The sequence below is a fragment of the Triticum urartu genome, chromosome 3A (genome assembly GCF_056163025.1).
Source record: "Triticum urartu cultivar PI428250 chromosome 3A, HENAU_Tu73, whole genome shotgun sequence".
Classification (NCBI taxonomy): domain Eukaryota; kingdom Viridiplantae; phylum Streptophyta; class Magnoliopsida; order Poales; family Poaceae; genus Triticum; species Triticum urartu.
Genome location: NC_141875.1, coordinates 656,255,959 through 656,280,219, shown reverse-complemented (window position 1 = coordinate 656,280,219; position 24,261 = coordinate 656,255,959). Strand labels below are relative to the sequence as shown.

At 45.4% G+C, this 24,261-nt stretch overlaps 2 protein-coding genes and 1 pseudogene across 3 annotated transcripts in view; 2 read left to right on the top strand and 1 right to left on the bottom strand.

Annotated features, from left to right (window-relative positions):
• Window positions 1-24,261, bottom strand: part of LOC125545788 (uncharacterized) — a 39,337-nt gene that overhangs the window by 8,925 nt on the left and 6,151 nt on the right. The window lies entirely within an intron of this gene.
• LOC125545787 (MADS-box transcription factor 51) overlaps window positions 1-24,261 on the top strand; it is a 30,665-nt gene that overhangs the window by 2,164 nt on the left and 4,240 nt on the right. The gene's annotated exons all lie outside the window — the stretch shown is intronic.
• Window positions 2,853-16,434, top strand: LOC147981127 (uncharacterized; annotated as a pseudogene).

Here is a 24,261-nt window from a genome sequence, read left to right as displayed (position 1 = left end):
ACCCCATCTGATTGCAATGTTGTGCTCCAGTTGCCCACTGTTAGACGACCACAAGCCTGAAGATTGCATCCGAGATAGGTAGTTTTGGGACGACAAGGACAACTCCACAAGCTGCCGCTCAACACCAGAAACTGAAGATGAGAAACCTCTCCAATCCATTACCTTGGAGCAGGTCCTCATGATAGTTGGGCACAGGCAACACTAGCAATACCCCCACCCCCCCCCCCATCCTGTGCCACCTAGCCCAGTCGGTACGCCTCTCATCAGAAACCTCAGCAGGCCCGTTCCCACGAGCACCATCCCTCCAGCTATAAGTAACCCAGGATCTATCCCACCGGGCTCCACCACTAAGGGCTAATTTGGTAGCCTGGGATCCGGGGGGATCCCCACTTATTCCCTGGCCCGAGAAACCACGGGTCGGAGCAGCCCTGAAAAAATCCATCATGCCATTTGGGCACCCATGTGGGGGAGGGACCCTGACCCTTTTGACGTACTTTCCCCGGGAGAGAGTTCCAGACCTTTGTACATTGGATAGGAAAACCCTCGCTCAGTTGCTCTTGCGATCGAAAGGCAACGGCGCATCGGCGGCGCCTCTCGAGTTTCTCTCTCTAACGACCAGACCAACATGCCCCACTTCCCTCCGCATCGGCCCCTAATCTCTACACTTGCATGCTCCTCTGCTCTCCGGCGATGGTGGCACTTTCGACTCCGGCTTGGCGTTAGTGTTTCTCCTTCTCACAAGATAAACTACATTCAAATCTTTGTCCCGTCCGGCAACGACAATGACTGGCGTTCGTGTTCCTCTTCCTTCGACCAAGGTAAGCCCCCTCCTCCTCCTCCTCCTCCTCTTTCCCTCCCCTGCCCCTCTCCCATTTTTTGGTGTCCAAACTACAATGGGGAATTTACCTGTGGTGGTATGGGGATTCCAATTGAGCAGGGAAATCCTCCCTTTGGGGTTTCCTGCCCATGGTTTATCATAACCAAATGAGCCCTAAGGGTACGATCCCATCAGGCTCCACTCCTTAGGGCACGGTCCCTCCGTCCACCACTCCTTTGGGGTCTGGACCTCCCGGCTTCATAGCCTTGGGCACCGGCACCCTATACTTGACAGCGGTACCGGACCCTTGGGCTTCATGGCACCATCCGCACTAGTGTTTACGGAAACCGCACTCCACCTCCTCCATGTCTCTAGTTGGGGAAGACCCAACTACGAGGACCATGGAGGCCATCAGGAAAGCTACTATAGCCGCTCACTTGCAACTACAAAAAATTCGAGGCCACTGCATGGCAGGCCCAAATGATGGAAACCATGATGAAGGAACATCCTCGACGAGCGTGACACCAGTCCCTCGCCATGATGGCCGGCATCGCAGCGTGCGGACACAAGATGGACAACGACGGCGAGCCCGAGGTCATCCAGACTCCAGCTTGCAACTTACTGGCAACGCCAGCCCTTGCAGATTGACTGCGGGTCACGCCGGGTCTGTCGGGTGCGGACATCATCGTTCCTCTCCAAACCCTGCTGCACATCACCGTTGACCTCCTAGAGAACATAAGCAGATCGAGGCTTCGCCTCAGCAACACGGATAATGTACTTTCACTGCAGGTCACCCCTCGGAAGCTTAGAGCATCTCCAGCCGTTCGCCCCCCCACCCCCCAGGATGCATAAAAATCGCCTCCTGGGGGCGAGCCGGCGATACAATCGGCGCTGGGGGCGGTTTCACGCCCAGTCGTCGCCCCCAGCTCGCCCCCATGCGCCGATATTGGCCCACTTTTTAGCCCCATTTCGACGAATAGAGGGCCCATATGGGCGACAATAGGCCCATATTCAGCGTGGTTCGCCGTTGTTCGGCGTTCAATTATGCGCATAATTTTTTTATCACATATTTCATCACAGAAATATCAAATACTTCAACAAAATAGTACAACAACAAATAGTTCAATACAACTTATATATTTCAACAAATAAAAACTCATATTTCATCACATGTCGCGCCCGGCGTCGCCCTTGAGCCTCCATAGATGCTCTATCAGATCTTGCTGCAGTTGATGATGCACCTGTGGGTCTCGAATCTCCTGACGCATACTGAGATAGGCAGTCTAGGTTGCCGGTAGCTGGTGATCAACTTCGGCTAGAGGACCCTGCCTGTAGTATGGTTCAGTGTCAAACACTGGGTCTTCTTACTCGCTCTCGATGATCATGTTGTGCAAGATGACACAGCAAGTCATAATCTCCCACATTTGATCTTTCGACCAGGTCTGAGCGGGGTACCGGACAACAGCAAATCGAGATTGGAGCACACCAAATGCCCGCTCGACATCCTTCCTGCAAGCCTCCTGAACCTTCGCAAACCAGGCGTTCTTGCCTCCTGGCACAGGGTTTGAGATCGTCTTCACAAATGTCGACCATCTCGGATAGATGCCATCAGCTAGATAGTACCCCTTGTTGTAGTGCCGCCCATTGATCTCGAAGTTCACCGGAGGAGAATGACCTTCAACAAGCTTGGCAAAGACAGGGAGAGCACTACAGCATGTTGATGTCATTGTGAGTTCCTGGGATACCAAAGAAGGAGTGCCAAATCCAGAGGTCCTGTGTGGCCACCGCCTTTGGCGCCTTTGTACATCCCCTGCCAAGCAAATGGGCAATTCTTCCATTTCCAATGCATGCAGTCGATGCTTCCAAGCATCGCAGGAAATCCTCTTGCTGCATTCTGTGCTAGGATCCGAGCAGTGTCTTCCGCATTGGGTGTTCTCAAGTATTACGGTCCAAACACGGCCACCACTACCCGACAGAACTTGTAGAAACACTCTATGCTGGTGGACTCGGCCATGCGCCCATAGTCGTCGAGTGAATCACCGGGAGCTCCGTATGCAAGCATCCTCATCGCTGTCGTGCACTTCTGGATGGAGGTGAATCCAAGGGCGCCGGTGCAATCCATCTTGCACTTGAAGTAGTTGTCGAACTCCCGGATGGAATTCACAATCCTGAGAAAGAGCTTTCGGCTCATCCGATAACGGCGCCGAAATGTTTTCTCGCCGTGAAGTGGAGCATCGGCGAAGTAGTCGGAGTAGAGCATGCATTAGCCTTCGAGACGATGCCGGTTCTTTGCTTTCACCCGCCCCGACGCCGAGCCACCTCGCCGCGGCTTTTCATTGCTCGCCAACAGCTGGGCGAGGGCGGCGAGCACCATGAGATGCTCTTCTTCCTGGACGTCGGCCTCGGCTTCCTCCTCCAGCAGCGCGGCGAGCGCTTCCTCGTCATCCGAGTCCATCGCCGAGGCAGGCAAATCGCCGAACACCTTGTGCCTGGTGGGCGTGTACCCGCCGCTAAACTGCCCCTCTGCGGGCGGAAACGGCGGCCAAAAACGCCCAGCTGCTGTTGGAGGGGCTGCCGCGGCGAAGCTCTGCTATTTTTTCGGCGTGGAATGGCTATCTAGTGGTGAAAGGCGGCGGGCGGCGCCGGGATATAGCTACTAGCGGCCGAGAGCGCGGGGGGTGGGAGGCGAGTCGGGGAAGAAAACCTTGACTTTTCCCTTGACGGCGTGGGCCAGCCGCGCTTTTTCCTTGCGCCGGAGCCCCCAACTGCCCCCCAATGCGTCGGGTTTGGCCTGTGACCGCTGGGCGGAAAAAAGGGCCGAACCGGCGTTTTTCGGCGTCCTGTGGGCGCGATTGGGGCGTTTTTTTGGCGCCGGCGCCGAAAAAGTGGCCTTGGGGGCCTGTTGGGGGCGCGGCTGGAGATGCTCTTAGTCACCATGGCTCCCAGCTTGGTAACCTGCGTAAGCCAATATCGGCCATTACCGACCAAAATCCACTACCCCCACCCCGGCCTCCCCTGTGCATGGATGTCTCAGACATCAACCCGAGCTCCGTGATCACACGCGGGCCTGGGAAAGGAGAGATATGGCTAGAACTATGAACTAGTAGCAGTGATATCAACTCCCCTCACCATAGCCATCGCCCCACCATGCTTGCCTATGAAGTAATTAAGCATCCCTTCCCAAAGTCGTTCATCGTGCGCGTCGACAAATACTCCGGGGACTAAAGCTGGATCATTGCCTTAGTGGTTACCTGACGATGGTGGACATGGCAAGAGGTGATATTTGCAACCCCTCGGATACATGCCTCTCTGTCTGGCGGGGTCAGTGAGGACATGGCTCATCAGGCATCCCCCAAACACAAGTTGCCAGCAGTCGCACTTCGAGCATGCCTTCATCAACAACTTTGAAGGGACATATCATCGATAGTGCGTACAACCTCCATAACTGCATCCAAGGTGACAAAAGAGTTCGTCCATGATTTCATCGCTTGTCGGCTCAAGAAATGTAACTCGTTATCCAACATTTCAGAGAAGCCAACTATCCAAATGTTTATCAATGGTGCAGGACCCATTCTCACGTTACGAACTTGACAAAAAGCAAGCATATGTAAGGCTCACCACCATGGGGTGACTCATGAAGGTTGCAGATGACTAAGCAACTGATGATGAGACAGTTCGCGTAGGCCGTCGTCAGATGGCAGCTCCAGATAGCCACAAGTCACCTAATGCAAAAGCCAGAAGAAACAAGAATCACATCCGAAACAAAGGCCGCAAGACGAGGGAGGCCGAGCCGACCTCGTAGTAGCCACCAACGAAGCCGGATCCAACGGCTTCAAGAGGTAGAAGTGGGATAAGAAAACTAAGCGGGCGGGGCACACTTTTGAGGAGATCGTGAGTGGTGCCTTACCTCTTATCTCTAAAAGGAATTATTATTATTTAAAGAACTAAAAGAATTAATGGTTCTAAAGGAGGAATAGATAAGGCTTCATGTATAATCAAGCATACATGTATTCAAGCATGACCACTTGTTCGAACAACGTGCTAGACTATTTTTCTAGATACAATATCTCCAACCATCCCATCAATATATCACAATTATGTTACATCAACTGAGTTATCCTTATTCATTCCTCGCGTCATAATATCATTAAAGTGTCTTTTAGTTTAGTTATGGTTCTAATTTAACAAATATAAGAACCACACGGAAGTCATTTCATATATAACATGGAAATACGAGTGAACCATGTATGTCCTCCATGTAGATGTTATGAGTACTGGCAACAATTGCAAACAAAATGTCAGTGGAATGCACAAATGTTCTAACATCGGGATTTTTCAAGTCAACACCCATTGTTGTTTGTGTCAACATATCGTCATACGGACAACTAGCACATCCCTCAATGTGCAACATCATTATCAAACGTTAATCAAGCGGTTCATGCAATTAACTAGGCCATGCTTGTGTCTTACTCATATCAAAATAAAACGAAGCATGGTATCATTCATGTTGTTGTTGTGGAAACATCAAAAGATTAGGGGGTATCTGAGTAACATGATCGCAACAGAGATTTGCATCAACAAATTGAATATGTCCAATCCCCTCAACCTAGCATAGTCTAGTACTATGTTACAAAGGTTTCAAGGGAGGCTTGGTCGTAGATTGGAGTCGTTCGAGATTCCTTGGCACCCTCTCCAAACTCATATGTCTTGATGTTGCTCCAAGTTATATGAGACTCCTTGGATTGGACACTAGGCTCCTGGCGAGTCATGGAACTCTGATGCGTTTTGCTTGATCCTATTCAAGTGAGAGTGAAGTGGGTACATCCTATGGGGTGCTTATATGTGCTAGGGGTTCTTTGACAAATGACCAAGGCTACCCTTGAGACAATGGAAGGGGGGTTAGTGGAGGTGATGTTTGCTCAATGGTGGAGAAGGGGAGAGGATCAGTTCATATCCCATGTGTAACACCTTGACCACAACCACTGGTTCTCGATCGTTATGCCTAGCGGGGTCTAGACCGGCGCCACATACCAACACTACTCTTTCTTGCGCACTTTTCCTCACTCATGTGCGCCCAAGATTAACTTCCTAGTCGTTCACCCATCCTCAAATTGCTCCAAGCCAAGCTCGCTTAACTTTGAGGTTCCTTGTGAATGGGCTCCCAGGAAACAAGGAATTCCTTGTTGATATGAGTATCGTTCCTATTAACCTAGGGTGTCACACCATGGTGGGTCATTCCCTCTCACTCCTCCATCGTGGGGGGATTCTCTTCTCGGGCTCCCTTCTTGATGTGTGCCTGTTTACTCTTAACTGCTCCTTTGAATTGGTCTTCTTATCTTTTTCACTCTGTTGACTTATTGACCATGTTAGGTTTATTTCAATTTTATTGTCATGCTAAGCGTCTTTGACGGACTAAGTATGACCCATAGGTGGAATTAATTATTATAATAAAGTTGTCGCCTAGAAACCCTAGACACCGACTAAGAAAATTGATGAGGACAAAGACCCACGAGCCCCTTAGCACTCCCGCATAGGATGCAACTGAGATGGTGTCGGGGTGGGGAAGCTTTTCTTAACACAACACCATCGGCACAATCTCTGACTAGACTAACCTAAAATCGTGTTTTTAAGGCGCCCATAAGGCATTGCGTAGGCGACGGTTAGGCGTCAGGGCGCCCTCCAAGCTCAAAGCATCGAGCTTGCCTCAGATAGCTGCATAAGATGTCCACCTTAACCTTTAGAGTGTTTGATGCACCCTCTTAGGCGTCCAGGTTTGTACTCTCGTACATATTGGACTCCTTGAGCTTGCTAGACAAGAGAGCAATTTTCCCAGGTAGGAAATTGAGTCTTTGCTAGAAACAGAGGAGGATGTCGGTGCCAACATGTAAGAGGGGGGAGATAGAGGGAGAGATAATCTTCAATCCACACACTCCCCCCTCCTCTCAAGTGGCTGCTCTCCAGCAGATCTGTTGCCTCTCCTCTCAAGCAGATCCTCTTCGACAACTCCTCCTCTCTAGTACAATAGCAACCAACAATAGGCAATGGCAAGGAACCAAGGATACAAAGTGCCAACTGCCAGCGTATGCCTCACCCATCCTCTACCCTCTCCAACCCCTTCCCCTCCACCCTCCTTTGCTCTCTTTCGTCCATGTCTAGTTGTTCACTGCTTGCTGCTTTGTTGGTTGCTCACGGCCTCTCTGCAACCAACATCAATTGCAAGGTGTGTATGCCTAGTTGCCTACCAAATTCTACTCTATTCTGCTGATTAGAACTCTCTAAGGCGTCGTATGGCCTTATGGCTTAGTGCTTAGGTGGTGAAGCGCCCCTAGCACCTTGCCTCAGCTTACCACCTTACAAACATTGCGTAAAACTATGTATTTGCTTGATGTGGGGAGGCAGAGTTCCCACCCCTTCCTGCAGGCAAAGCATCAGATGGATGGGAAGGAGCTCACAAGCTTGCCTACGGCTAAAAGTGTGATTGGGTTCGCCCTCTATCCGCCTCCTGAGAACCACTACCTTTCTATTTATGTCGTACACCTCCTGCCTTTCCCTTAGCTTCATATTACTTATTCTATTCATCATTAGCAAAACTCGCACACATTCATGTCCTTAAGTAGAAGAACAATTAAGAAAATTAGTGCATCATAATGTGTTAGAAAATTCCTTTTACGTGAGCAAATTCCTTTTACTTAGCTAGCCGCAAATAACTAGATGTACCTAAGTAGAAAACACTTACTGTACTCCGTGGATTCAAACCACTTCAGTAAAACAAAACCACTCCATAGAACCACTTCAATAAAACTAAACCACTTAGAAAATTCGGGCCTAAGTATAAGACATTTATTGTATAAGACATTTCGGTACTTTAATTGAACTGCCAAAAAGGCTTATATTTAGGAACATAGGGTGTAGAAAAGACTCATATTGTACTCATTGTTTAATTGAATACAATCCATAACTACATGATAGCTATTTATACTATTTAATATCCCTTATATATGTCACTAACAAATACGATTGTTGCCATCCACCCTAGTGTTGTGTGACCGGGCTTAGTCCAAGGTCCATGCCCATCCATGACAATACTTAAAGCCAATAAATTTTCATCTACATGTAAACCCTTCTCGGAGCCTGTGTGTGTCTTTGTTGATTAGAGGAAACATTTATTGTATGCCTATCCATATTAATGCGATATTAAAATTTCAGAAATACGAAATCATGGTTGTATCACATTGGACACTACAACGACAATAACAAAGCATTTTGTCCCAAGCAAGTTGGGATAGACTAGAGATGAAATCCATTAGAAACATGTGATAACCCAAAAGAGAATAGTGAAAGTACAAGTAAACAAAATGAAGGCAAGTAATTAAGGGCCGGATACATGGATTGTTGACTTCCATGCAGTATTGTCAAGAGTCAAATACCCAGGTACAGTCCAAACCTTCAAGTTTCTTTTTACATCCTCCTCCCATGTCAGCTTTTGTCACCCTACCCCTTATAGTATCGCCACTCTTCAAAATTCCACTATCAAGTGGTGCTTCTGCATGCCTTCGTTGGATATTTCCAAACCACCTTAGTCGGAGTTCAACAAGCTTCTCTTTATCAACACCACCCCTACGTCATCATGTATTCACTCATTCATAATTGAATCCTTTATTGTATGGCCACACATACACCGTAGCATGTGCATCTTAGTGACACATTTATTGGATGTCTTGTCTCTTAGTAGCCCAACACTGTGCTCCATATAGCATCACAGGTTTGTTCAATGTCCTAAATAAATTACCTTTTAACTTTTTTCGGACCTTCTTATGATAGAGAATGCCAAATGTTTGCTACCACTTCATCCACCTGGTTTGTTTTTGGCTGACATCCTCATCGATAGCACCATAGTTTTGCAACATTGACCCCCAAGTATCGAAATGTTCCCCTCTCAGGCACTACATGTCCTTCTAAAATAAGCTCTCCCTCATTGAACATAACACCTAAAGTCACACCTCATACACTTGGTCTTGGTCCTACTAAGCTTAAACCACTTGGACTCTAAAAGACTATCTCCATAACTCTAAGTTCAGGATGACGACCAACCTACTTACTTCAACTAAGACCACATCATCAATAGAGAAGATACACCAAGGGTATGTCCTTGTATATCCTTTGTGACATTGTTGATCACTAAGCAATATATGGGCTCAAGGTTGATCCTTGGTGTAGTCCTATTGTAATTGGGAAGGTAGCATCTTTCTATCACCTACCCGAGCACTTGTCACATCGTTATCGTACATATCATCAATGAGGGTAATGTATATTGTTGGGACTTAATGTTTCTCTAGCACCCACCACATGACTATCTTTGGTATTGTCAAGGGAAGTGGATTTCTAGACTTCTACGTGTTGCACCTCCCGTATCCAGGTCATTAAAGCCCCACATTGGTAGAGCGAGAGGGGCACACCCCCGAGCCATCGACTTCCATCTACGTGGCATCCTAGGTTTCCTTGCAAAGGGAGATTCAAAGCATCCATGACTCCAAAAGGGGGGACAAAGGAGACCAAAGCGGCAACGGACTAAGCCACCAACCAAGACCCCAGTAAATAGGCATCCACCCAACGGGAGTAAGGACATCTTCGGTTGACGCCAAGATCTACATAAGCCCAAGATTCGTCAGGTTAGCTAGCCAAGAATATCTAATCTAGACATCCCATCTAGATCATCCACCCCAACTCGATGTGTTGACCCCAACCTGTCGAACACCATCCGTACTCAATCATTGTAATCATTTGCCATGTAATTCTAGACAAAGAAAAGTAGGGTGGTGACAGCTTGAGGAGGATGCAACTCTCCTTGTGTCCCTCACATGAGTTCTCTTATAACAAGAGGAGGGACCGAGGAGTCACACCCCACAGAATGTCACACGTCAGACCTTACACGACGTTCTAGAGCGACGGTGTGGCATCCCATGCTAGTCACACCTCCCTCCTTTCAACTGATCGCTTGCTACAACACATCATCATTACGACTCATAGGGAACTAGCATGAGTTTAACCAACATAAGCTTCCCCTACCATCGGCCAATAAGCGAGCAAGAGGGAGATAGTGGAGATCCCTCCTGCCCCACAGTTGTTTGACCAATGACCACCAGCATGGCTCGACGCTTCACCCCTAGCGCTTGATCAAAGCGACGCAACTAAGGACTCATCCGGAGTTATAGGCGTTTTCGCCCTATCTCATACATCAGATTGTGATCGAGCATGGCTCGATGCTTCACCCCTAGCACCCGACCAAAGCGGCGCAACCAAGGACTCATCTGGAGTTGCAGGCGTTTTCGCCCTCTCTTATACATCACATTGTGATCGAACATACTCGAACCAAGGACACCCGTGCGTGCCCCCGGCATGCCACAAGTCAAGAACCAAAATTTTCAAATACATTCTTGTCTTAAGCGTCATCTACCAAAACTCTGCCTCCTCACAAGCGCTCGCACGCTCCCCTTGATAGAACATTAGTTAGGGGCGACCCTCTCGGGGCCGCCAGACATCGTTGGGGAGACTACCGGATCCCCTCGCGTGATGAACAGTTTTAGAGCCACGTGACCTTGTTTTCTCTTTGTATTCTTTGTAGAGATTTCACGCACGGCCTCCCAGCAGATAAGTTGTGCGACACTCGGGGGTACTAGGGAGGATATGATACCCGAGCATGCTTGCAAGGTCATGCCCAGATGCGTCCCCTACCCAGGCATTAAGTCACCCTCTTGAGCCCAATTGCCAGCAAGGTGCTCATCGACTTGGGAGGCTAGGAAGTGCAAGGCTACCCACACACAACATGGTTTGGCGGGACCAATGGGCACGAGCCCACCAATGATACGACCCTAGCCATGTAACCATAGCTCAACCAGGTATATAAGGCGAGTTAGGGGCCTTCTTGGGTATCCAAGGCATTCTCATGCCTCCATCTTGATTTGTCGCTGCCCCCTCCAAACAAATATGTCGTCGCTCGACGCCACTACTGGTCTTAGGAACTCTAACACTATTATCATAACTCTTTTACACAAAACAAGGGAGAGGATGAGACCCTCTACTTCGTGTGCTCATTCTCAATCATCATCTTCTCGGCGGCCAAAGCGTTCATCGATGACACGAGGACAGGACCGGTAGCCTTGACGAAGATAACAACCCTTTCTCGGCAGGTCTTAACAATGACATACTCCACATAAAGAACTTTGGATCTTCGTTCATCAGCTTCCTATATAACCCGTGTAGGAACGTCGGCAACGATACCATTGACTCGCGCCATGGCGGCAATAACTGCGCCTATAGCTATTCCTTGAACCTGAAAAGCAGAGTTGGCTTTAGATCCAAAGAAGAGCTCGAGCACTAGCTTGGACAGCCTCTCCAAGATGCTAGGAAGCTCCAGATGAAGCAACTTCCTAACCTCCAACACAAACAAAGTCCAGTCGGGTGATACACGTCGAAGCGAAGGACCACATGATGAGCCTTTGCCAATAGGAAGAAGAGAGGTCGCGCTCAAGGCGAGCTCGAATTTTGCTTTCTCCGCCTTCTGTGTCACCTCCCAAAGCCTCCTTTCCACCTCAATGGTTTCAGCATGGATGCGAGCACATGCGACCCAAACTTCATAGGGCCATGATGAAGGAGGTATTTAACCCCCTTCACCTCATACATTGCTGCGTGATGGACCTCAAGTGACTGATGCAAAATAACATAAGAGTCACAAGGGCATAACTTGCATCAATACATGCTCAACCGAAGGAGAATATTGCCATACCCAAAGACATCACTTAGTCGTATCCAATTACGCGCCGATATCCGCCACCACAACGGAAGAACCATCCCCCTACACTGGCATCCCAGCAGCCGGCAAGGATGAGAATGGTATAGCATGGTGTGAACCTTTGTGGCATGAACACATGTTCTTAAATGAAGTACTTGCAGTAGGTTCACCTCCTTTCCGTCCTCTGGCCCTGGGGGAGCCACTACATCAACATAAGCAAACCAAGGATAAATGTCGAAAGGAGCAACTCCAGATGCTCGACGACTCAACTCAGCTCATCAACATGTCGTCGTCATTTCCAAAGTGCCTCCCAGGTGAGACCACATCGATTTCACTTCCCCCTAGGACAAGTGTGGCACCCCATTTCCTGAAGGCAAGAGCGATCTTATGCAAAACTGAAAATACGTCATCGGAGTTCAAATAGAGGGGAAAAGATTAACGGGGCCTCGAAGCGCTTGCACTTCCTCGGAACTCAATGACCTCGACAACGCCAAGTGTCTACTCATAGAAGTGCCATCAACCTCGGAGCACGCAAAGGAACCAATGCCTGTAGCACAGGTAGCTTCGATCAAGGAAGTTGCCTCGTCATGTATGAAACACTCCGAGAGAGGCCACCTCCTCCATGAAAGTCGAGAATCAACAAAGACGACTCTGACCCAAAGAAAGACATAAGGAAACCCCCTGAACTCCAAGCAAAGATAGGAAGAGTAACCACACTACTAAGAAAGTAAAATGAGCCATATTATCATGGTCCTCAACTGGGAACATGAATCTAACATAAAGGATAAGTAGAGCTGGACCCTAAATCTCCAACTCCCCTCCTGAAAGAGACGATTGGGGTATGATTCCACCTCAGAGTCCTCCATCAAGGTACATGCGTTGAGCAAGTTGAATGGAAATTTTATGAACTAGATGAAAATTCACCACCAAGTCTTGGGCAGGAAAAGAGCCAAGGAAAACTCACACCCGAATGAATGTCAGGGTCACAACCGTCATCCTGCCAAAGCAAATGCCCTGCCCTTGAGTTATGATAAGAGACACCTCATGAAGTCTTCGACAATGTGGGGTAAAGACAACCCATCCATGGCAAGACAGTAAAAGGCCATCGCCATAAACAAAAATGACTTATTCATAGATAGAGGTGCCCTCCATCTCCTCCTGCTCTTAGCGACTAGGTTGCAAAATGATAGAACCACTACATCTGCTGAGAAGAAAAACCAACATTTTATGATCCCATCATAGATCTAAGGAAGAGTACAAGGGGGAGCAAGACCGAAACCCTAGGGTGATGGGAGAAAAGGCAGAAGCGGGGATCAAATTTGGCTCCCCCACTTCCTAGGGAAAAGCTTAAAGAAATGCAGAAGACACCGAGCTCCATTGGGTGGTCAAGAAACGCCTCACGCATATGAACAAACCATGCAAAGCAGTTATGAAAGGAGGCATCACATGCGCCAACTGAATCTAGTAGAAACAAAGCAATTTCTCCATAAAGTCCAAGAGGAGAAAGCCAAGCCCGCCAGCAAAATGTTCCAGTATCACCACCGTCTCTCTCGACATTGGGAGGGCAATATTATCGGTAGGATTAGGTAGGCCTACCACATGGGGAGTAAACCTTAATGACGAAGCCAATGTTACCTTGATGAACTCGTGATTTGGGCCACAACGAGACTAGAGGAGAAAGAAGGGTGTGGCTGCCTGAGCTTCGTCTGCCCATGGATCCAAAAACCAACAAGAAGGCACAAGGAGGTTGAGAGCAGCGAGCCCCAAGGAAATGAAAGAAGAAAGGGAAAGGAGAGGATATGATACCTTCAGTGTTATCCACTAGGGATCTATTCATCCCATAACAAAGTAGTAAAAGTGGTTGAACCACCAAGCAATCACCCGAATCGAGGCATCAAGAAGGTGTCCCAACGTGGTCGCATGTATTGTGGCATGGGGAGGCATTTGAAAAACAATCCTCGGCCAATGGGTCGCCCGAATCCGAGTGGGCACGATACCTATGCGATATTACATCAGCATCTGCAATTCGCGCTAGCATCCCATGCAAGGCATGTCACATGTTAAAACTAGAGCACCGAGGATTAGGGCAGGTGATGACCCAACAAAACATGGTACACCACGGTCTAATGCGTTCGAACGATTTCAACACGACATCAAACTATCAAGGGAACACACCCATGACTTCATTTCATATGCTGATGGGGGCTTGTCTGAGGGAAGTGTATTTCCCCACTTCTCTGTGGCGTGCCTCCATTATTCGAGGAGTAATAGCCCATTTTGGTACAACTGGAGGGTCCACGCCTGGCTCACCAACTTCCACCGATGTCTTACCCCATGTTCCTTTGTAAAGGGGGATTCAAGGCATTTAGGACTCTAAAAATGGGTCGAAGAAGATCAAGGTGGTGACAAGCAAAGCCATCGACTTCCATATGTACGGCAACCCATGTTTCCTTCAAAGGGAGATTCAAGGCGTTCAGGGCACTTAAGACAAGACAAAGGAGACCCAGGTGGTCATGGGCTCAGCCACCGACCAAGACCCCAATAAATAGGATCCACCTAAAGGGGGCAAGGACATCTTCAATCCACGATAAGATCTCCAGAAGCCCAAAATTCACCAGATTAGACTAGTCAAACATATATGATCTAGACATCCCACCCATATCATCCACCCCCAGCTCGGCAAGTTGACCCTGACTTGAATGCTCTTTGTACTCAACTATTGTAATATTTTTGTCATATAATTCCACACAAGTAGCAATAGGGTTATTACTCACCGCATGAGGGCCCGAACCTGGGTAAAATTCATGCCCTGTGTCCATCAGGATAAGGTGATGTCCCACTATCGTACAAATTATGTGTGGTTATGGTTGTTGTTTGGTATTTTGCCGAAAAACACCTTGAGAGCTATCTTGTCATATGCCTTCTCCAAGTCTATGGAAACCATGTGTGGATCCTTCTTATGCTCCTATATCTTTGCATAAGTTGACGTAGAAGGAAAATCACCTCTATAGTCGATCTCCCGAGCATAAAGCCAAATTTGTTTTTTGTGGCAGTTCTCTCACTTCTAAAGTGATGCTAAATCACTCTCTCCCAAAGTTTCATGGTATGAATGATAAGCTTAACTCATTTATAATAAGTACAACTTTGAATGTCTCTTTTATTCTACAAATAGGTAGTAGTGTACTCTTCCTCCACACTTGGGGCATATTGTTTCACCAAAAAGAGGGTTAAATAGATTAATAGCCATACTACTACCACATACCTAAGACACCTCCACACCTTAATAGGAAAATCATCTGGCCTCAAATCCTTTCCTCATTTCATCATTTTTAGTGCCTTCTTAAACTCGAGGTCATGAACCGCCTCCCAAACCGCCTATTGGTGTCATCAAAGGAGTCATCTAGCTCAAGCATAACGTTCATTCCCACCATCGAACAACTAGTTCATGTATTCTCTCCATTTGTTCTTGTTCTCATCATCTTTCACTATGGGTCGATTTGCCTCCTCCTTGATGCTTATAGCTTGGTTGAGGTCCCTTGTCTACCTCTCATGAATTTTTGCCATCTTGTAAACTTCATTTTCTCCATCCTTTGTGCTAGCCGCTGGTATACCTCATCATAGGCTTGCCTCCATACTTCACTTACAACTCACATTGGTTTCTTCTTGACCTCTTTGTATTTATGCATGATCCTTGTGCTTCTATCATGGTGCCAACTCTTGCAACACTCCTCATTGATTTCCTTTTGGACATCCTCATTCCACCACCACGTGTTCTTAGGTTCTTATTTCTTACCGTCTGTCACCCCAAACGCCTCCCTGTCTACCTATAATGAGCGTCCTAATTACAGCATCAACTAACTCCTGCAGCCTCCCTATCAAGGATCCTACATTCCAACTACTCACCTGAATCATATTTTTCCTCAATTAGATTCCTTACCCTTCGCGTACGTAGAGTGGAATGGGTTACGAAATAGAAGTCGCTAAGATGGCTACGCCCCAAAAAATTTCTATTGGGTTTCATAACCTTAAGCATTGCTGATTTTTACATAGGCTCACCAAGCGTAACACAACCCTCCTCCTTTACTCGAGCTTGGAACCGGCTATGCTTAAAATATATAAGGGGTTCATTTTGGACGCTAACATGTGAAACAAATGGCATGTAGATGCACACATAATTTAGTATAGTTATGTAAATTATTTGAAAGTAAGCAGACTTGGTTTAATACATTTTTTGGGTGAACTAAATGCATTATGGATTTGAAATGAGAAAATCTACAAGAAAGCTATTTCAACTTAGTTAAACTAATTTGACCATGGTAGAATATTATATTTATGTAACGATCGAACTAGTAAGTTATTCTTTGATGGGCCGCCCATCTTTATCTGTTTACCCATACAGATTGTGCTTTTCTGTTGATGCATGAGCTTTCCCAACTACCTCTTTTCTGTAATTAGGTAAGGCAACCTCTTGCTAGATCCTCCTTCCTATTACACTAAGTCAAATATAAAAAAGCTATCTTCTATGCTTGTGAATGCTTTGTTTCTTAGTCATTTTATTGTTGAGTTATCTTCTATGCTTTCAATATTTTTAGTTTCTCAGTCATTTTATTTTTGCACAATATACTACTTTGGTGTGCTTGTTCTCACAGTATCCTAAGGAAAATTTCGCAATGTCATGCAAACTGCGCTTTTGACAATATTGTGTTGTGATATGGTATCTAGGGCTATTGCTCATTAGTGGTGATTTTTATGCACATTTATGATCATTCCATGGTACTTGTGATTTCTATAGTTTGATGATTCATTTGCAATTCTCTGACTAACTTGGTTTTAGAAGATGTGCATAGGAATTTCTACTTCGATAAAAAATGCTCTCGGGTGGGCATTGCTGCAACAACAAGATTTGCAAGAATATTCCTTTATATGGTTTTGATGGTGCCTATAGTGATAAACAATTATTACATTTTGATAATATTATTGTTCGTATGATTGTTCGGTTTTTGTAAACTTGTATATCACATGAATATTGTTTTGGTACTTCACCGCGAAACTCCTTCCCTATTTTAAGTATTAACGTCATAAGATTTAGTTAGTTTTATAATTTTCAAGGTACCTTTAGTAACGAAAGTTAAAAAATCATATATTATTCCTCTTATGAAGAGTAGCCTTTAGTCCCAAATTAGTTGGGGTAGACTAGAGATGAAACCAATAAGATCTCGCGACCAACTCATAGTGCTGGCACATGGATAGCAAGCTTCCACGCACCCCTGTCCATGGCTAGTTCTTTAGTTATACTCCAATCCTTCGTATCTCTCTTTACGGACTCCTCTCATGTTAAATTCGGTCTACCCCGAGCTCTCTTGACATTATCCGCACGCTTTAGCCGTCCGCTATGCACTGGAGCTTCTGGAGGCCTGCACTGAATATGCCCAAACTAACTCAGACAATGTTGGACAAGCTTCTCTTCAATTGGTGCTACCCCAACTCTATCTCAGATATCATCATTCAGTACTCGATCCTTCCTCGTGTGGCCACACATCCATCTCAACATGTGCATCTCCGACACACCTAACTGTTGAACATGTTGTCTTTTAGTCAGCCAACACTCATCGCAATACAACAATAGTCAGTTTTAGTGCTTTTTTAAGAATTGTGTTCCAAAAAATATATTTTAAATGCATTAATTTTCAAGGTTAAAATCATTGTTCCTCTTGTTTCATTTTTTGTTGGGGATTTCCATCAAGTCTACAACTTCAAAACTAAACTTGTATTTTATATGGAGAAAATATACTCCTAGGATGTGTTCTTGTGATGGCATGTTAAGGTTTACCTTACAAATGCTAGTGAATATATTCTTATAATCAACATGTAAACTCTCATATTAACTTCAACTGATAATTTGATGAGACATTGCAATGTTTGCGAAGGTGCAGTTTTGATCATTGATTTAGGTTATTTAGTTCGACTTGTATCTCGTAGTGTCACTTTATATCATGTCTTGACTTTTTTTCTTTGACCCGTATCTCATGGGGTCACTTCAATCTTGGACCTCGCGCCCTCTATGAAATGATTTTATCTAGAAGTAGGACCAGTTGTCACATCTCTTTCTTGGTTCTTATTCATTGCCTCTTAGCACTATCTTGTCTTCCATACCACAACCACCTTTAATTGTCGATGCTTGTGGTGTCCATAAATCTATGTCAAAACACTATGAAGGTCCATGAGTCCCAACCATTAGCCTCATCGTGGTGTCCTCCTCCTCTCCACTCGCCTAGTGTGGCTATTGCCCATGTTGTTATGCATTCCTCCCGTCTTCTTCAATCCAAGCAACACACAATGGCATTGAGTACAATGTGCCACTAAATTTGTTTTGTTCAGATAACAACAATTTTGACACTTACATTCCGGCCTTATGTGCTATCTTCACATGTAGTAGGTTGGTGGTAGGAGTTGAAGCTCCCACATGACTAGTGATAAAAATGAATATATGAATGCTCAATAATCCTTGATAGTCGGTATTACATGGTTTAGCCTCCCATAACATTCTTCGACTCATTTTTCTCCCTCTATCTTAAAGTTCTAACATCACCACTATTTGCATTTGATTGTTCTCCTTGTCATCTCCCTTGTGAGGAAAGACACAATGGAGCAAGGGTGATGATGGAGCCATGAGTAGAGTTTTACTTGACAGAGGGAGGAGTCAAAAAGTATAGGGAGATGGAAGAGCAAAAGAGAAACATGAGGGAGAGTCCACTAATAGATGGGGATACTACCAAATTCTAGGGTTTATCCCCTATGATGTTCCTTGAGTGCCTTATAGGCCGAAACTGAAGGCATTAAGAATTTTGGGAATGAAAAATTTGCTTGGCAAATGATGCTAAGACGATACTGGAGTTGGGATTGCAAATTGAATCAAAGGAATGAGCTGAGGTGCCAAACATAGACTTTGGGTGCGAAATGGAAAAGGGGAATCAAGATTTTAAAGCACACCAGAGCACAGAGTTGAGGGTCTAATAGCCGATTTTATCGTAACGGTTGCATTCACACTTAACAGGTCATTGTAGCATAGTGGATTTAGGAGCCCTCTTTTTGCATTGGCATGGGTTCCAATTATTAGATAATAGCAGGTAGGCCTTGGGTTGGTTCTCTGTTCTAGTGTGATGAGACAGATTGGTGTCTTTTATTCACATGCATAAAGGTAATGACTGACAATGGTCGTAACACACTTGTTTTGCACGAGGACTGGTTACCTAGTGGCCTTTTGAATGATTATTCCCCTAGATTGTTCAAGATTGCCAACAGGAACCGAAGAGCTGTTGAGCAAGAATCCAAGAATAATGACCTGATCCATTCTTTGCCAGGATTACTAAAGTGGCTCAGTTGAAAAGATTTTTTTTCATATTTGGGAGGCACCACAAGATGTAGCCCTTTTGTTGTACTAGGTTTACCCTATCTGATTGGTTTGTTCCTCATATGGGGTGTATTCGACAAAATCAACCTATTTAGTGTAGTTTTTTTAGTTCTCTTCTCCTTTTGAGGTCCTAAGTTTTGGAAGGCCAAGATTGAGCCAAAGTATCAATTCTTTCCATGGTTAGTGTTAGTTCATGTTACGGTATATCCCTCGATAAGGTGTCGTGACTAGCCGGATGGCACATATGGGGAACAGGAGGCAGGAGTTACCCATGTTCAGGCCCTCGCGGTGAAGGTCAACCCTACTTCCTACTCTGTCATATTGATGGATGGGGTGTACATAGTACAAAGGTTGCGATCTCGAGGATCACGTATGTATATTGAGGGTTTGATAGTGGATTGTGTTGCCTCTATCAACTAGCCCAGTGTTGCCTTATAAAGGTTGATGAGGCATAGGTTTAAATGATTTCCTAGTTGACTACGGCGGCCAGGAGTCCTTGCATGGTCTCCTAGTAGGCTTGACTTGGACGCCAGGTTGATTCATTCCTTCTTGGGAGGCCGTGGGTAGGGTAGCAGCCTGGGGCCTATCGCGGCTTGGTTGGCCGACTTCCAGAGGCCTAAGGTACCCCCGGTACATGGCACCGTCAATTAGCTATTCATAATCATGTCGTTACCTTTGACAACCTTGAAAGGCGTGGTTGGCCCTACGAGCAAATTTGTGTGCTTTGTGGTTTGGGCCGGAGATATTCATCACCTTTGATTAAGATGCTACTTTAGCCATGAGGAGTTGTTGTTAGTGAAGAGTTGGAATGGCATCCATGTTGCCAACCATAGCATGAGTGTCCTCTATATGGCTTCGTGGGACCTTCTCTTAGCGGCCAATATCAAAGAGTCGTGGAGACGTTATAACTAATTGATCAGTTATGCTTTCTAGAATATATTAGAGGAACATAATCGGCTCATTTTTTCAAATATCACACTCTGTCCAAGTATAGCCCTCCTTGCTCATGAATATTCCACCCAATGTGGTTTGTGTTCATCAATGGATAATTCCTTGACATTTCCTATGTGGTGGGTGCTATGGTTGAGGAGGGGTCTTAGTGTTAAGTTTGTTTTTTATCCTACGGTAATCAGTGTTCTTGTGCTTCATGCTTGATGTAAGCAAGCTCCTATAAACATAAAACTCTCTTCAGTTTGATGGGAGGGTAGCGTTCCTGGCCGTTTTCTCAAGAAAAAACTTTAGCATTAGAGTGAATGATGTGTTGCTAGAGGATTTCATGTGTTGTATATTTTAAACTAGATAATGAGAGATTTGATAAAAAAGGTATATTGTATTGATGTTTTTCTTTACCCTTTTGCTAATTACTTATGCAAATGTTTGCTATTCTACTTACGCAAATGTTCTAGACCACCAAGGCATATCTAGTTAAGGGAACTAGTCAAATTTCTCGCCAAAAGCACACGTGAGGACCAAAGGGGCAAGGGAAGCAAAAGTTCATAGAACATGAGGGCCATGGACAGTGATATATCTTCTATAGGGTACTTGGGTTTACCCTAGAATGGTATCCCCTCATGGGTCCCACTTTATGAGGGCTAAGCCAACTCCCAAGTCCTAATGGGTATGGATATTGACATAATGCTACTTTGATCCTTTCCCGAAGAAAAAGTTACCTATTAGCATCTCAATGTACAAATACACGAGATACCTGGCGGTGTACATCAAACTTGTTATGTTTCTTTGCTACATATGGACACTACCTTGGTTCATGAGCATTTCCCAACTTAAACCTTGCTCCACTCAAACAGCTTGTGTAGCACTAACATTAATGTTTGGGGTGTATAGAAGTTTTCTTTGTACAAATTTTGATGCCATTTATTCTCTTGTATGTGTTCTACCATAGAATAGCATGTTGGAGACAAGTAAAAGATAATTAGGATTTATCTACCACTAATATGGCCCTCCCATAGAAAAACATGGTGATCCCAGTTCTAGAGCTAAACATAACATGTGCAGTACTTGGGTATTCAATATCAGGTATGGGGATTGCATTGATGTTGTTCACCACTTGGGCAAAGTCCTAAGATTGTATGACACCATAATCCCATAGATCAAGAAGGAACACAAAAGTTTGCAAGGGCATATAAATACCTCCACTTCGGGGGTGGGGGTGTCACCAAGTTGAATGTTGAACTCATCATCTACCTAATGACATAAGAATCCAACCCAAGGATGGCATGCCATGCCTAAATACATCAATGTAAGCTTTAATGGAGAAGATATCAACCACATCCCATTTCCAATTATTTCCCTTCGATGTCGCAATTAAACCTATATTCTGCTCCTTAAGAGGTGTTACTGAAGGAACTTCCTAATACATGTATTGTCAGATTCTATAAGCCGCGTTGCTTCAAACCTCATGCCAAGGGGCGAAAACACATGTTTTTGTCGCTTACCCCTTTGCCACGGATAAGAAAAGGAACCACACCATTCCATTTGAGGGGAATCATCTTAGACACCATTAAAGTTATTAGACATAACACTCTTTCGCAGATGGATATATGATATAGAAAGTCCACTAACTATAAGACCAGAATGGATAGTTGCCAGATGTCAAATAATTGGACCACTTCGAAGCTTTATAATGGAGCACCTTAATAACACATGGATAGCCCAGCACACCACCACATTTATGCAAGCACCACAATTATGCCTCGAAAAAGGGACCAAGACGGCGCCTCTTGGTGCCATCGAGCACGAAGTCGAAAGGTGCTAATGCTTTGTCAAAGGCATTCAAAGTCTTCCTCACCAGTCTTTCCCATTGAGTCATGGTTTGTGATGTGGGCACTTGAGCTTCGAGAATCAAGTAAGCCCATTGCATGGGAGATCTATGTAAGGTATAAGTTCAGTTTTTCTAGCATGCTCCATTATTGCTCTCATCAAAGATCTAGCCTAAAGCATTTGGTCAAAGGTTTGTCCCACATTTCCTATGTGTGTCCATGATGATGGTCTAAGGATAAAGGTTTATGCTGGAGCCAAATGTTAATGCTTGAAGACCAATCTGCCAACTCACTTTGAGAGTCTGTTCAACGTTGGACAAAAAAACGTGAGATAGGGAGGGGATAACTTCTATTCTAGATGAACATTGATCTCGCAAAATAGATAAATTGTCATGGCATGCTTATAAACTTTGGGGCAAAACAAATTTTGCTTCCAATTTCTTCAAATATTCTCCATGAAATCTTCAAGCATTACTTGGTTGGATAATGATCCCTTGAGGGGCTTTGTCCTGGATGGTCTTTAGTTTTGGAACGGGGTAGTAGGATAGTTCCTAAGGTTCCTTACCTCCCACCAATCTCAAAAGGTGCCTCGAATGAAACATGCCCTTGATCAACTTCCTCAATGAGGGTTCAATATGAAAATACTCTAATGCAATTGTTCCCACAAGTCCGCTTACCCTATTCCAGGATTGAAAAAGTCAGCCTTGCATGTATAGAAATTACATGCTCCACCTTGAAGATTGGTTGACCCCTTTAAAGTATGAAGTCACCACCCACAAATCTTGTCCTTTTACATCTCCCTTGAGGTTATTCTTAGAGACTCATTTGATAGGATGTTCTATGTGTTAGGAAATATGCAATTATATTTTTGGGGGGCCAATGGCTAGTATATATATACATGACATGTGGTAAATATGCAGGAAACCCCTCATAGGACGAAAAAATATACAAGCTATACTTGAAACATAATATAACTCTAACACTCCCCTAAAACACAGGGTGGATCCACAACACTAAGTTTGGGGAGATAAAATCCAAGCTGCATTCTGATGCCATGTAGAGTTGCATGCACCAGCCATTTCACCCAAAATCTCAAACCGGTGCCAAGTAGCAGAGCTCATCAGCCTTGGAGTCACCCTGCTGAAGAGCATGCTCATGGCGAATCACAAACTGGTATGACGCATCACCAGAGGGATGATAGCGATGCTCAAGATGGGTCCACATCAAATATAATAGCGATGCTCAAGATGGGTCCACATCTCAAATATAATAGCGAGGCCCATAAACTCAGATGCAAACCGAGGCAAAACACTAAGTGAGAACAGCCACAATACACATCATCATCAAACTACTAAGTGTAAGCAAAGTGAACCTCATGGTAAGTGGCAAGACCTCCCCATAGGCCAAAACCTCTTGATCATAAGCACAAACTGCATCCTCGTCAGCAAGCTTAACCGCACCCTTAGCAGCTCGAGGAGCATTCGCAGGAAGAGACGGTGGCATCGGTGAGGTAGGAGCCACAAGAGTAACCGTATGTGGCAGACAGAGGGCGCCAGAAAGAACACCAAGAGACACATCCACACATCTGAATGCGCATAAAGGCAACGAACTAGGTGGAATTAGAACCCTAAAAAATTACAAACCACCGAGGAATGGTGACATAACTTGATGATGAAGACATTGCACCTCTTTTTTTAGAACTTTTTTACTCTTCTTTTGGACCGATGCCCAACTCAACAGGCAACCAAATTGATTCAGCGGTAGACGTGCTCATGGAGGGGCCGGACCGGCGGTCATGTAGGAGGCCAGTAGACCAAATCACGGCCTTATCGACCACTCAGTCCGGCAACGGACCAACGGGGCGTAGGAAGTCAGCAGCTCGGCCAGGTGGACGTCTGGGGCGGGCATGCAGGCACACATCCGAATCGAGTTGATGGCAGGCGGGCCAATCAGGCGACAATGCGGCCAAATCGAGCTGGTGATACAACCGACGGGCGACGGCAGACTAGGAGAGGCAGCGAGCGGTTTGAATTGACCCAATGTTGACCAGATCGAACGGGGTCAAAGCGACGCAGGTGCTGCGAAGCAGTCGGGCGTGTGTGGACCAATAAGAACAACAATGTTGACCAACAATGAATTGATCGGATCTTTATAGGTCAACTCAGATCGGAGATAGCAACTGGGAGAGAGTTGATGGTGGCAAGAGAGACAAGGCAGGGTTGACTAGAGAGAGAATGATGGTGCGTGATGGTGGATCAATATCATGAGTTGTACGTGCCAAAAAAAACTAGGCTCTGATACCATGTCAGGAATATGCAACTTGTGTGTCAGGAATATGCAACTTGTGTTTCCTAAGGGCCAGTGACCAGCATATATATTCATGTATAGGTGATAAGTATGACAAAAACCTCATACAATGGGGAAGATATACATGCTATACATATAACATAAGATAACTCTAACACTA